The sequence below is a fragment of the Triplophysa dalaica genome, chromosome 11 (genome assembly GCF_015846415.1).
Source record: "Triplophysa dalaica isolate WHDGS20190420 chromosome 11, ASM1584641v1, whole genome shotgun sequence".
In the NCBI taxonomy this organism is placed as follows: domain Eukaryota; kingdom Metazoa; phylum Chordata; class Actinopteri; order Cypriniformes; family Nemacheilidae; genus Triplophysa; species Triplophysa dalaica.
Window position 1 is genome coordinate 18,793,010 of NC_079552.1, and position 13,548 is coordinate 18,806,557.

The window sequence follows — 13,548 nt, forward strand, 5'->3', positions numbered from 1 at the left end:
TTCTCTGGAACTCCATCAATTTCTCTTTTGCCCTCTGCGCTGTTGGGGCTCTGTGCTCTCGCCGGGGGCGCACCTCCCACTGCCATCCCAGTGACTTCTGTAGTCTCGTTTCCATAGCTACTTCTTCCGTAGCCGTTGTCGGGATTTCCACTTCCAAGCCGCGTTTCCGCAACTCCAGTCCAGCTTCGTGTGTGCTGCTGTACATTCCAACGCCACTCTCCCAATGAATTCGCATACTCGTGTAAGGTGTTTGGAAACGTACCCCTTTTTCTTTAAGCGCTTTCTTAATCTCTCGATATGCCATGCGTTTTTGGACGATCTCAGTTGCAAAATCGTGGTCAAAATAAATGTTTCTCCCGTTTGACTGAATGTGTCCTTTTTTCCACGCTTCTTTGAGGACTAGCTCCTTAGTAGTATATTCTTGGAAATTTACTATAATTTGTCTCGGGTTAATATTGTTTCGAGGCTTAGCTGTAAAGATTCGGTGGGCTCGCTGAATTTTGAGGTCCAATTCCGCTAGCGAAGGTAACTCACGTTTGAGGAAATCTGTCACAAATTGCGTCACTGACCTCCCTTCCTCTCCTTCTCCTACACCGAAAAGGCGTATGTTGTTTCTTCGGGATCTGGATTCGAGATCATTCAGTTTGTTTTGAATACTCCTCTGTCGTTTAATGCTATGTCCTCAATACGGCCCACGCGAGTCTCGGCATCTTCCATTCTTTCAGTCAGACCTCTCATTTCCTCCGTTAAGTTGTCAAGTTTATTACGCATCTCCTGGCCCAAGATATTGATGTCTTTTCTCAGTTTGTCATTATCCTCCTTCAGTTCGGATTTAAGAGTTGCTTTTGCTTCCAGTATGGCACTCGAGGATGTGCTAGCTCCGCCTGGGCTCATGTTAGCTTGGTCTGCTACTTTGCTAGCTTTTATCGCGGAAATTGATTTGTCTCCTTTAGGCATTTTGCGTCTTTTTGGCCTTTGCTGTTTGGGCCCCACCCTAATACTTAACTTACTCAATTAATGAATAAAATATCATCGAGTTTTGGTGGGTTTTTTCATCAATCTCGGAGAGCGGACACCTAACCCGTCTACCTCGTTACGCCATCACCGGAAGTCGATCACAAAATGAAGTTTTCAGTGCCAATTCCTTGTTTCTCACTCTCCCAGCACTCAGAATGAGCGTTTAAGAAAACTGACTGTGATCCTTTATTTAACGCCCTTTTCATTATGCACAAAGCCAGTCTTACACAAAATGAAGTTTTCAGTGCCAATTCCTTGTTTCTCACTCTCCCAGCACTCAGAATGAGCGTTTAAAAAAACTGAGTCTGATGCATTCCTAAACAAACTTTTTCATTATGCACACAGTCAGTTTTACACAAAATGAAGTTTTCAGTGCCAAATCCTTGTTTCTCACTCTCCCAGCAATCAGAATTAGTGTTTTAGAAGACTGACTGTGATCCTTTCCTAAACTAACCTTTTCATTATGCACACAGTCAGTTTTACACAAAATGCAGTTTTCAGTGCCAAATCCTTGTTTCTCATTCTCCCAGCACTCAGAATGAGCTTTTAAAAGAACTGATTCTGATGCTTTCCTAAACAAACTTTTTCATTATGCACACAGTCAGTTTTACTCAAAATGCTGTTTTCAGTGCAAAGTCCCTGTTTCTCACTCTCCCAGCACTCAGAATGAGTGTTTAAGAAGACTGACTGTGATCCTTTCCTAAACGAACTTTTTCATTATGCACACAGTCAGTTCTACACAAAATGCAGTTTTCAGTGCCAAATCCTTGTTTCTCACTCTCCCAGCACTCAGAATGAGCTTTTAAAAAAACTGACTGTGATCCTTTATTTAACTTCCTTTTTCATTATGCACAAAGCCAGTTTCACACAAAATGAAGTTTCCAGTGCAAAGTCCTTGTTTCTCACTCTCCCAGCACTCAGAATTACTATTTTAGAAAACTGACTGTGATCCTTTCCTAAATGAACTTTTTCATTATGCAAAAAGCCAGTTTTACACAAAATGAAGTTTTCAGTTACAAATCCTTGTTTCTCACTCTCCCAGCACTCAGAATGATCTTTTAAAAAAACTGATTCTGATCCTTTCCTTAACAAACTTTTCATTATGCACACAGTCAGTTTTACACAAAGTCCAGTTTTCAGTGCAAAATCCTTGTTTCTCACTCTCCCAGCACTCAGAATGAGTGTTTTAGAAGACTGACTGTGATCCTTTCCTAAACGAACTTTTTCATTATGCACACAGTCAGTTTTACACAAAATGCTGTTTTCAGTGCAAAGTCCTTGTTTCTCACTCTCCCAGAACTCAGAATTACTATTTAAGAAAACTGACTGTGATCCTTTCCTAAATGAACTTTTTCATTATGCACAAAGCCAGTTTTACACAAAATCCAAGCTTTAGTGCAAAATCCTTGTTTCTCACACTCCCAGCACTCAGAATGAGTGTTTTAGAAGACTGACTGTGATCCTTTCCTAAACGAACTTTTTCATTATGCACACAGTCAGTTTTACACTAAATGCTGTTTTCAGTGCAAAGTCCTTGTTTCTCACTCTCCCAGCACTCAGAATTACTATTTAAGAAAACTGACTGTGATCCTTTCCTAAATGAACTTTTTCATTATGCAAAAAGCCAGTTTAACACAAAATGAAGTTTTCAGTGACAAATCCTTGTTTCTCACTCTCCCAGCACTCAGAATGAGCTTTTAAAAGAACTGATTCTGATGCTTTCCTAAACAAACTTTTGCATTATGCACACAGTCAGTTTTACACAAAATGAAGTTTTCATTGCCAGATCCTTGTTTCTCACTCTCCCATCACTCAGAATGAGCGCTTAAGAAGACTGACTGTGATCCTTTCTTAAACGAACTTTTTCACTATGCACACAGCCAGTTTTACACAAAGTCCAGTTTTCAGTGCCAAATCCTTGTTTCTCACTCTCCCAGCACTCAGAATAAGCTTTTAAAAAAACTGACTGTGATCCTTTATTTAACGCCCTTTTTCATTATGCACAAAGCCAGTTTTACACAAAATCCAGTTTTTAGTGCCAAATCCTTGTTTCTCACTCTCCCAGCACTCAGAATGAGTGTTTTAGAAGACAGACTGTGATCCTTTCCTAAACGAACTTTTTCAGAATGCACACAGTCAGTTTTACACAAAATGAAGTTTCCAGTGCAAAGTCCTTGTTTCTCACTCTCCCAGCACTCAGAATGAGCTTTTAAAAAAACTAAATCTGATCCTTTCCTAAACAAACTTTTCATTATGCACACAGTCAGTTTTACACAAAATCCAGTTTTTATTTCCAAATCCTTGTTTCTCACTCTCCCAGCAATCAGAATGAGTGTTTTAGAAGACTGACTGTGATCCTTTCCTAAACGCATGTTTTCATCATGCACAAAGTCAGTCTCACACAAAATGCAGATTTCAGTCCACAGGCCATGTTTCTCACTCTCCCAGCACTCAGAATGAGCTTTTAAGAAAACTAACTATGATCCTTTCCTAAACGCATGTTTTCATTATGCACAGAGCTAGTTTTACATAAAATGCAGTTTTAAGTGAAAAGCCCATGTTTCTCTCTCTCTAAGCACTCAGAATGAGCGTTTACGAAAACTAACTCTGATCCTTTGCTAAACACACTTTTCCATTATGCACACAGACAGTTTTACATAATTTAAAGTTTTCAGTGAAAAGACCATGTTTCTCACTCTCCCAGCACTCAGAATGAACGTTTAAGAAAACTGACTGTTGATTCTTTTTTTAACACCCTTTTTCATTATGCACAGAGCTAGTTTTACACAAAATGCAGTCTTCAGTGAAAAGACCATGTTTCTCACTCTCCCAGCACTCAGAATGAGCTGTTAAGAAAAGTAACTCTGATCCTTTCCTAAACGCATGTTTTCATTATGCACACAGCCAGTTTTTCACAAATTAAAGGTTTCAGTGAAAAGCCCATGTTTCTCACTCTCCCGTCACTCAGAATGAGCTTTTATGAAAACTGACTCTGATCCTTTCCTAAACACACTTTTCAATCATGCACTGAGCTAGATCTACACAAAATGCAGTTTTCAGTGAAAGCCCATGTTTCTCACTCTCCCAGCACTCAGAATGAGCTTTTAAGAAAACTGACTCTGATCCTTTCCTAAACGTATGTTTTCATTATGCACTGAGCTAGTTTTACACAAAATGCAGTTGTCAGTGAAAAAAACATGTGTCTCACTCTCCCAGCACTCAGAATGAGCTTTTAAGAAAAGTGACTCTGATCCTTTCCTAAACACACTTTTCCATTATGCACACAGCCAGTTTTACACAAAATGCAGTTTTCAGTGAAAAGCCCATGTTTCTCAATCTCCCAGCACTCAGAATGAGCTTTTAAGAAAACTGACTCTGATTCTTTCCTAAACGCATGTTTTCATTATGCACACAGCCAGTTTTACAAAAATGAAAGGTTTCAGTGAAAAGCCCATGTTTCTCACTCTCCCAGCACTCTGAATAAGCTTTTAGGAAAAGTGACTCTGATCCTTTCCTAAACGCATGTTTTCATCATGCACAAAATCAATTTTACACAAAATGCAGATTTCAGTCCACAGGCCATGTTTCTCACTCTCCCAGCACTCAGAATGAGCTTTTAAGAAAAGTGACTCTGATCCTTTCCTAAACACACTTTTCCATTATGCACACAGCCAGTTTTACACAAAATGCAGTTTTCAGTGAAAAGCCCATGTTTCTCAATCTCCCAGCACTCAGAATGAGCTTTTAAGAAAACTGACTCTGGTCTTTCCTAAACGCATGTTTTCATTATGCACTGAGCTAGTTCTACACAAATTAAAGGTTTCAGTGAAAAGCCCATGTTTCTCACTCTCCCAGCACTCAGAATGAGCTTTTATGAGAACTGACTCTGATCCTTTCCTAAACACACTTTTCAATCATGCACTGAGCTAGTTCTACACAAAATGCAGTTTTCAGTGAAAGCCCATGTTTCTCAATCTCCCAGCATTCAGAATGAGCGTTTAAGAAAACTGACTCTGATCCTTTCCTATACGCATGTTTTCATTATGCACAAAGCCAGTTTTACAAAAATTAATGTTTTCAGTGAAAAGACCACGTTTCTCACTCTCCCAGCACTCAGAATGAGCGTTTAAGAAAACTGACTCTGATCCTTTCCTAAACACACTTTTCCATTATGCAGACAGCCAGTTTTACACAAATTAAAGTCTTCAGTGAAAAGCCCATGTTTCTCACTCTCCCAGCACTCAGAATGAGCTTTTATGAAAACTGACTCCGATCCTTTCCTAAACGCATGTTTTCATTTTGCACACAGCCAGTTTTTCACAAATTAAAGGTTTCAGTGAAAAGCCCATGTTTCTCACTCTCCCAGCACTCAGAATGAGCTTTTATGAAAACTGACTCTGATCCTTTCCTAAACACACTTTTCAATCATGCACTGAGCTAGTTCTACACAAAATGCAGTTTTCAGAGAAAGCCCATGTTTCTCACTCTCCCAGCACTCAGAATGAGCGTTTAAGAAAACTGACTCGGATCCTTTCCTAAACTCATGTTTTCATTATGCACACAGCCAGTTTTTCACAAATTAAAGGTTTCAGTGAAAAGCCCATGTTTCTCACTCTCCCAGCACTCAGAATGAGCGTTTAAGAAAACTGACTCTGATCCTTTCCTAAACACACTTTTCCATTATGCACACAGCCAGTTTTTCACAAATTAAAGGTTTCAGTGAAAAGCCCATGTTTCTCACTCTCCCAGCACTCAGAATGAGCTTTTAAGAAAACTGACTCTGATCCTGTCCTAAACGCATGTTTTCATTATGCACACAGCCAGTTTTACACAAATTAAATTTTTAAGTGAAAAGACCATGTTTCTCACTCTCCCAGCACTCTGAATAAGCTTTTAAGAAAAGTGACTCTGTGCATGATGAAAACATGCGTTTAGGAAAGGATCAAAGTCAGTTTTACACAAAATGCAGATTTCAGTCCACAGGCCATGTTTCTCACTCTCCCAGCACTAAGAATGAGCTTTTAAGAAAACTGACTCTGATCCTTTCCTAAACGCATGTTTTCATTATGCACACAGCCAGTTTTACACAAATTAAAGGTTTCAGTGAAAAGCCCATGTTTATCACTCTCCCTGCACTCAGAATGAGCTTTTAAGAAAAGTAACTCTGATCCTTTCCTAAACGCATGTTTTCATTATGCACACAGCCAGTTTTTCACAAATTAAAGGTTTCAGTGAAAAGCCCATGTTTATCACTCTCCCAGCACTCAGAATTAGCTTTTAAGAAAAGTGACTCTGATCCTTTCCTAAACACACTTTTTCATTATGCACAGAGCTAGTTTTACACAAAATGCAGTTTTCAGTGAAAGCCCATGTTTCTCACTCTCCCAGCACTCAGAATGAGCTTTTAAGAAAAGTGACTCTGATCCTTTCCTAAACGAATGTTTTCATCATGAACAAAGTAAGTTTTACACAAAATGCAGATTTCAGTCCACAGGCCATGTTTCTCACTCTCCCAGCACTCAGAATGAGCTTTTATGAAAACTGACTCTGATCCTTTCCTAAACGCATGTTTTCATTATGCACACAGCCAGTTTTTCACAAATTAAAGGTTTCAGTGAAAAGCCCATGTTTATCACTCTCCCAGCACTCAGAATGAGCTTTTAAGAAAAGTGACTCTGATCCTTTCCTAAACACACTTTTTCATTATGCACAGAGCTAGTTTTACACAAAATGCAGTTTTCAGTGAAAGCCCATGTTTCTCACTCTCCCAGCACTAAGAATGAGCTTTTAAGAAAACTGACTCTGATCCTTTCCTATACGCATGTTTTCATTATGCACAAAGCCAGTTTTACAAAAATTAATGTTTTCAGTGAAAAGACCACGTTTCTCACTCTCCCAGCACTCAGAATGAACGTTTAAGAAAACTGACTGTTGATGCTTTATTTAATACCCTTTTTCATTTTGCACAGAGCTAGTTTTACACAAAAGTGTAAAAAAGTAAAAAAGTGTAAAAAAGTGTAAAAAAGTCTTCAGTGAAAAGCCCATGTTTCTCACTCTCCCAGCACTCAGAATGAGCGTTTAAGAAAACTGACTCTGATCCTTTCCTAAACACACTTTTCCATTATGCACACAGCCAGTTTTTCACAAATTAAAGGTTTCAGTGAAAAGCCCATGTTTCTCACTCTCCCAGCACTCAGAATGAGCTTTTAAGAAAACTGACTCTGATCCTGTCCTAAACGCATGTTTTCATTATGCACACAGCCAGTTTTACACAAATTAAATTTTTAGGTGAAAAGACCATGTTTCTCACTCTCCCAGCACTCTGAATAAGCTTTTAAGAAAAGTGACTCTGTGCATGATGAAAACATGCGATTAGGAAAGGATCAAAGTCAGTTTTACACAAAATGCAGATTTCAGTCCACAGGCCATGTTTCTCACTCTCCCAGCACTAAGAATGAGCTTTTAAGAAAACTGACTCTGATCCTTTCCTAAACGCATGTTTTCATTATGCACACAGCCAGTTTTACACAAATTAAAGGTTTCAGTGAAAAGCCCATGTTTCTCACTCTCCCAGCACTCAGAATGAGCTTTTAAGAAAAGTAACTCTGATCCTTTCCTAAACGCATGTTTTCATTATGCACACAGCCAGTTTTTCACAAATTAAAGGTTTCAGTGAAAAGCCCATGTTTATCACTCTCCCAGCACTCAGAATTAGCTTTTAAGAAAAGTGACTCTGATCCTTTCCTAAACGAATGTTTTCATCATGAACAAAGTAAGTTTTACACAAAATGCAGATTTCAGTCCACAGGCCATGTTTCTCACTCTCCCAGCACTCAGAATGAGCTTTTATGAAAACTGACTCTGATCCTTTCCTAAACGCATGTTTTCATTTTGCACACAGCCAGTTTTTCACAAATTAAAGGTTTCAGTGAAAAGCCCATGTTTATCACTCTCCCAGCACTCAGAATGAGCTTTTAAGAAAAGTGACTCTGATCCTTTCCTAAACACACTTTTTCATTATGCACAGAGCTAGTTTTACACAAAATGCAGTTTTCAGTGAAAGCCCATGTTTCTCACTCTCCCAGCACTAAGAATGAGCTTTTAAGAAAACTGACTCTGATCCTTTCCTATACGCATGTTTTCATTATGCACAAAGCCAGTTTTACAAAAATTAATGTTTTCAGTGAAAAGACCACGTTTCTCACTCTCCCAGCACTCAGAATGAACGTTTAAGAAAACTGACTGTTGATGCTTTATTTAATACCCTTTTTCATTTTGCACAGAGCTAGTTTTACACAAAAGTGTAAAAAAGTAAAAAAGTGTAAAAAAGTTTAAAAAAGTCTTCAGTGAAAAGCCCATGTTTCTCACTCACCCAGCACTCAGAATGAGCGTTTAAGAAAACTGACTCTGATCCTTTCCTAAACACACTTTTCCATTATGCAGACAGCCAGTTTTACACAAATTAAAGTCTTCAGTGAAAAGCCCATGTTTCTCACTCTCCCAGCACTCAGAATGAGCTTTTATGAAAACTGACTCCGATCCTTTCCTAAACGCATGTTTTCATTTTGCACACAGCCAGTTTTTCACAAATTAAAGGTTTCAGTGAAAAGCCCATGTTTCTCACTCTCCCAGCACTCAGAATGAGCTTTTATGAAAACTGACTCTGATCCTTTCCTAAACACACTTTTCAATCATGCACTGAGCTAGTTCTACACAAAATGCAGTTTTCAGTGAAAGCCCATGTTTCTCACTCTCCCAGCACTCAGAATGAGCGTTTAAGAAAACTGACTCTGATCCTTTCCTAAACTCATGTTTCTCACTCTCCCAGCACTCAGAATGAGCTTTTAAGAAAAGTGACTCTGATCCTTTCCTAAACACACTTTTTCATTATGCACAGAGATAGTTTTACACAAAATGCAGTTTTCAGTGAAAGCCCATGTTTCTTACTCTCCCAGCACTCAGAATGAGCTTTTATGAAAACTGACTCTGATCCTTTCCTAGACGCATGTTTTCATTTTGCACACAGCCAGTTTTTCACAAATTAAAGGTTTCAGTGAAAAGCCCATGTTTCTCACTCTCCCAGCACTCAGAATGAGCGTTTAAGAAAACTGACTCTGATCCTTTCCTATACGCATGTTTTCATTATGCACAAAGCCAGTTTTACAAAAATTAATGTTTTCAGTGAAAAGACCACGTTTCTCACTCTCCCAGCACTCAGAATGAACGTTTAAGAAAACTGACTGTTGATGCTTTATTTAATACCCTTTTTCATTTTGCACAGAGCTAGTTTTACACAAAATGCAGTCTTCAGTGAAAAGCCCATGTTTCTCACTCTCCCAGCACTCAGAATGAGCGTTTAAGAAAACTGACTCTTATCCTTTCCTAAACACACTTTTCCATTATGCAGACAGCCAGTTTTACACAAATTAAAGTCTTCAGTCCACAGGCCATGTTTCTCACTCTCCCAGCACTCAGAATGAGCTTTTATGAAAACTGACTCTGATCCTTTCCTAAACGCATGTTTTCATTTTGCACACAGCCAGTTTTTCACAAATTAAAGGTTTCAGTGAAAAGCCCATGTTTCTCACTCTCCCAGCACTCAGAATGAGCTTTTATGAAAACTGACTCTGATCCTTTCCTAAACACACTTTTCAATCATGCACTGAGCTAGTTCTACACAAAATGCAGTTTTCAGTGAAAGCCCATGTTTCTCACTCTCCCAGCACTCAGAATGAGCTTTTAAGAAAACTAACTATGATCCTTTCCTTAAACGCATGTTTTATCATGCACAAAGTCAGTTTTACACAAAATGCAGATTTCAGGCCACAGGCCATGTTTCTCACTCTCCCAGCACTCAGAATGAGCTTTTATGAAAACTGACTCTGATCCTTTCCTATACGCATGTTTTCATTATGCACAAAACCAGTTTTACAAAGATTAATGTTTTCAGTGAAAAGACCACGTTTCTCACTCTCCCAGCACTCAGAATGAACGTTTAAGAAAACTGACTGTTGATGCTTTATTTAATACCCTTTTTCATTTTGCACAGAGCTAGTTTTACACAAAATGCAGTCTTCAGTGAAAAGCCCATGTTTCTCACTCTCCCAGCACTCAGAATGAGCTTTTATGAAAACTGACTCCGATCCTTTCCTAAACGCATGTTTTCATTTTGCACACAGCCAGTTTTTCACAAATTAAAGGTTTCAGTGAAAAGCCCATGTTTCTCACTCTCCCAGCACTCAGAATGAGCTTTTATGAAAACTGACTCTGATCCTTTCCTAAACACACTTTTCAATCATGCACTGAGCTAGTTCTACACAAAATGCAGTTTTCAGTGAAAGCCCATGTTTCTCACTCTCCCAGCACTCAGAATGAGCGTTTAAGAAAACTGACTCTGATCCTTTCCTAAACTCATGTTTTCATTATGCACACAGCCAGTTTTTCACAAATTAAAGGTTTCAGTGAAAAGCCCATGTTTCTCACTCTCCCAGCACTCAGAATGAGCGTTTAAGAAAACTGACTCTGATCCTTTCCTAAACACACTTTTCCATTATGCACACAGCCAGTTTTTCACAAATTAAAGGTTTCAGTGAAAAGCCCATGTTTCTCACTCTCCCAGCACTCAGAATGAGCTTTTAAGAAAACTGACTCTGATCCTGTCCTAAACGCATGTTTCATTATGCACACAGCCAGTTTTACACAAATTAAATATTTAAGTGAAAAGACCATGTTTCTCACTCTCCCAGCACTCTGAATAAGCTTTTAAGAAAAGTGACTCTGATCCTTTCCTAAACGCATGTTTTCATCATGCACAAAGTCAGTTTTACACAAAATGCAGATTTCAGTCCACAGGCCATGTTTCTCACTCTCCCAGCACTCAGAATGAGCTTTTATGAAAACTGACTCTGATCCTTTCCTAAACGCATGTTTTCATTTTGCACACAGCCAGTTTTTCACAAATTAAAGGTTTCAGGGAAAAGCCCATGTTTATCACTCTCCCAGCACTCAGAATGAGCTTTTAAGACAAGTGACTCTGATCCTTTCCTAAACACACTTTTTCATTATGCACAGAGCTAGTTTTACACAAAATGCAGTTTTCAGTGAAACCCCATGTTTCTCACTCTCCCAGCACTAAGAATGAGCTTTTAAGAAAACTGACTCTGATCCTTTCCTAAACGCATGTTTTCATTATGCACACAGCCAGTTTTACACAAATTAAAGGTTTCAGTGAAAAGCCCATGTTTCTCACTCTCCCAGCACTCAGAATGAGCTTTTAAGAAAACTGACTCTGATCCTGTCCTAAACGCATGTTTTCATTATGCACACAGCCAGTTTTACACAAATTAAATATTTAAGTGAAAAGACCATGTTTCTCACTCTCCCAGCACTCTGAATAAGCTTTTAAGAAAAGTGACTCTGATCCTTTCCTAAACGCATGTTTTCATCATGCACAAAGTCAGTTTTACACAAAATGCAGATTTCAGTCCACAGGCCATGTTTCTCACTCTCCCAGCACTCAGAATGAGCTTTTAAGACAAGTGACTCTGATCCTTTCCTAAACACACTTTTTCATTATGCACAGAGCTAGTTTTACACAAAATGCAGTTTTCAGTGAAACCCCATGTTTCTCACTCTCCCAGCACTAAGAATGAGCTTTTAAGAAAACTGACTCTGATCCTTTCCTAAACGCATGTTTTCATTATGCACACAGCCAGTTTTACACAAATTAAAGGTTTCAGTGAAAAGCCCATGTTTCTCACTCTCCCAGCACTCAGAATGAGCTTTTAAGAAAAGTGACTCTGATCCTTTCCTAAACGCATGTTTTCATTATGCACACAGCCAGTTTTACAAAAATGAAAGGTTTCAGTGAAAAAAGCCTATGTTTCTCACTCTTCCAGCACTCTGAATAAGCTTTTAAGAAAAGTGACTCTGATCCTTTCCTAAACGCATGTTTTCATCATGCACAAAGTCAGTTTTACACAAAATGCAGATTTCAGTCCACAGGCTATGTTTCTCACTCTCCCAGCACTCAGAATGAGCTTTTATGAAAACTGACTCTGATCCTTTCCTAAACGCATGTTTTCATTTTGCACACAGCCAGTTTTTCACAAATTAAAGGTTTCAGTGAAAAGCCCATGTTTCTCACTCTCCCAGCACTCAGAATGAGCTTTTATGAAAACTGACTCTGATCCTTTCCTAAACGCATGTTTTCATTATGCACACTGCCAGTTTTACAAAAATTAAAGGTTTCAGTGAAAAGCCCATGTTTCTCACTCTCCCAGCACTCAGAATGAGCGTTTAAGAAACCTGACCCTTTCCTAAACACACTTTTCCATTATGACACAGCCAGTTTTACACAAATTAAAGTTTTCAGTGAAAAGATCATGTTTCTCACTCTCCCAGCACTCAGAATGAGCTGTTAAGAAAAGTAACTCTGATCCTTTCCTAAACGCATGTTTTCATTATGCTCACAGCCAGTTTTACAAAAATTTAAGGTTTCAGTGAAAAGCCAATGTTTCTCACTCTCCCAGCACTCAGAATAAGCTTTTAGGAAAAGTGACTCTGATCCTTTCCTAAACACACTTTTCAATCATGCACTGAGCTAATTCTACACAAAATGCAGTCTTCAGTGAAAAGCCCATGTTTCGCACTCTCCCAGCACTCAGAATGAGCTTTTAAGAAAAGTAACTCTGATCCTTTCCTAAACGCATGTTTTCATTATGGACACAGCCAGTTTTTCACAAATTAAAGGTTTCAGTGAAAAGCCAATGTTTCTCACTCTCCCAGCACTCAGAATGAGCTTTTAAGAAAAGTGACTCTGATCCTTTCCTAAACACACTTTTCAATCATGCACTGAGCTAGTTCTACACAAAATGCAGTCTTCAGTGAAAAGCCCATGTTACTCACTCTCCCAGCACTCAGAATGAGCTTTTAAGAAAACTAACTATGATCCTTTCCTAAACGCATGTTTTCATTATGCACACAGCCAGTTTTACAAAAATGAAAGGTTTCAGAGAAAAGCCCATGTTTCTCACTCTCCCAGCACTCAGAATAAGCTTTTAAGAAAAGTGACTCTGATCCTTTCCTAAACACACTTTTCAATCATGCACTGAGCTAGTTCTACACAAAATGCAGTCTTCAGTGAAAAGCCCATGTCACTCACTTTCCCAGCACTCAGAATGAGCTTTTAAGAAAACTAACTATGATCCTTTCCTAAACGCATGTTTTCATTATGCACACAGCCAGTTTTACACAAAATGCAGTTTTCAGTGAAAAGCCCATGTTTCTCACTCTCCCATCACTCAGAATGAGCTTTTAAGAAAAGTGACTGATCCTTTCCTAAACACACTTTTTCATTATGCACAGAGCTAGTTTTACACAAAATGCAGTTTTCAGTGAAAGCCCATGTTTCTCACTCTCCCAGCACTCAGAATGAGCTGTTAAGAAAACTGACTCTGATCCTTTCCTAAACGCATGTTTTCATTATGCACACAGCCAGTTTTACAAAAATGAAAGGTTTCAGTGAAAAGC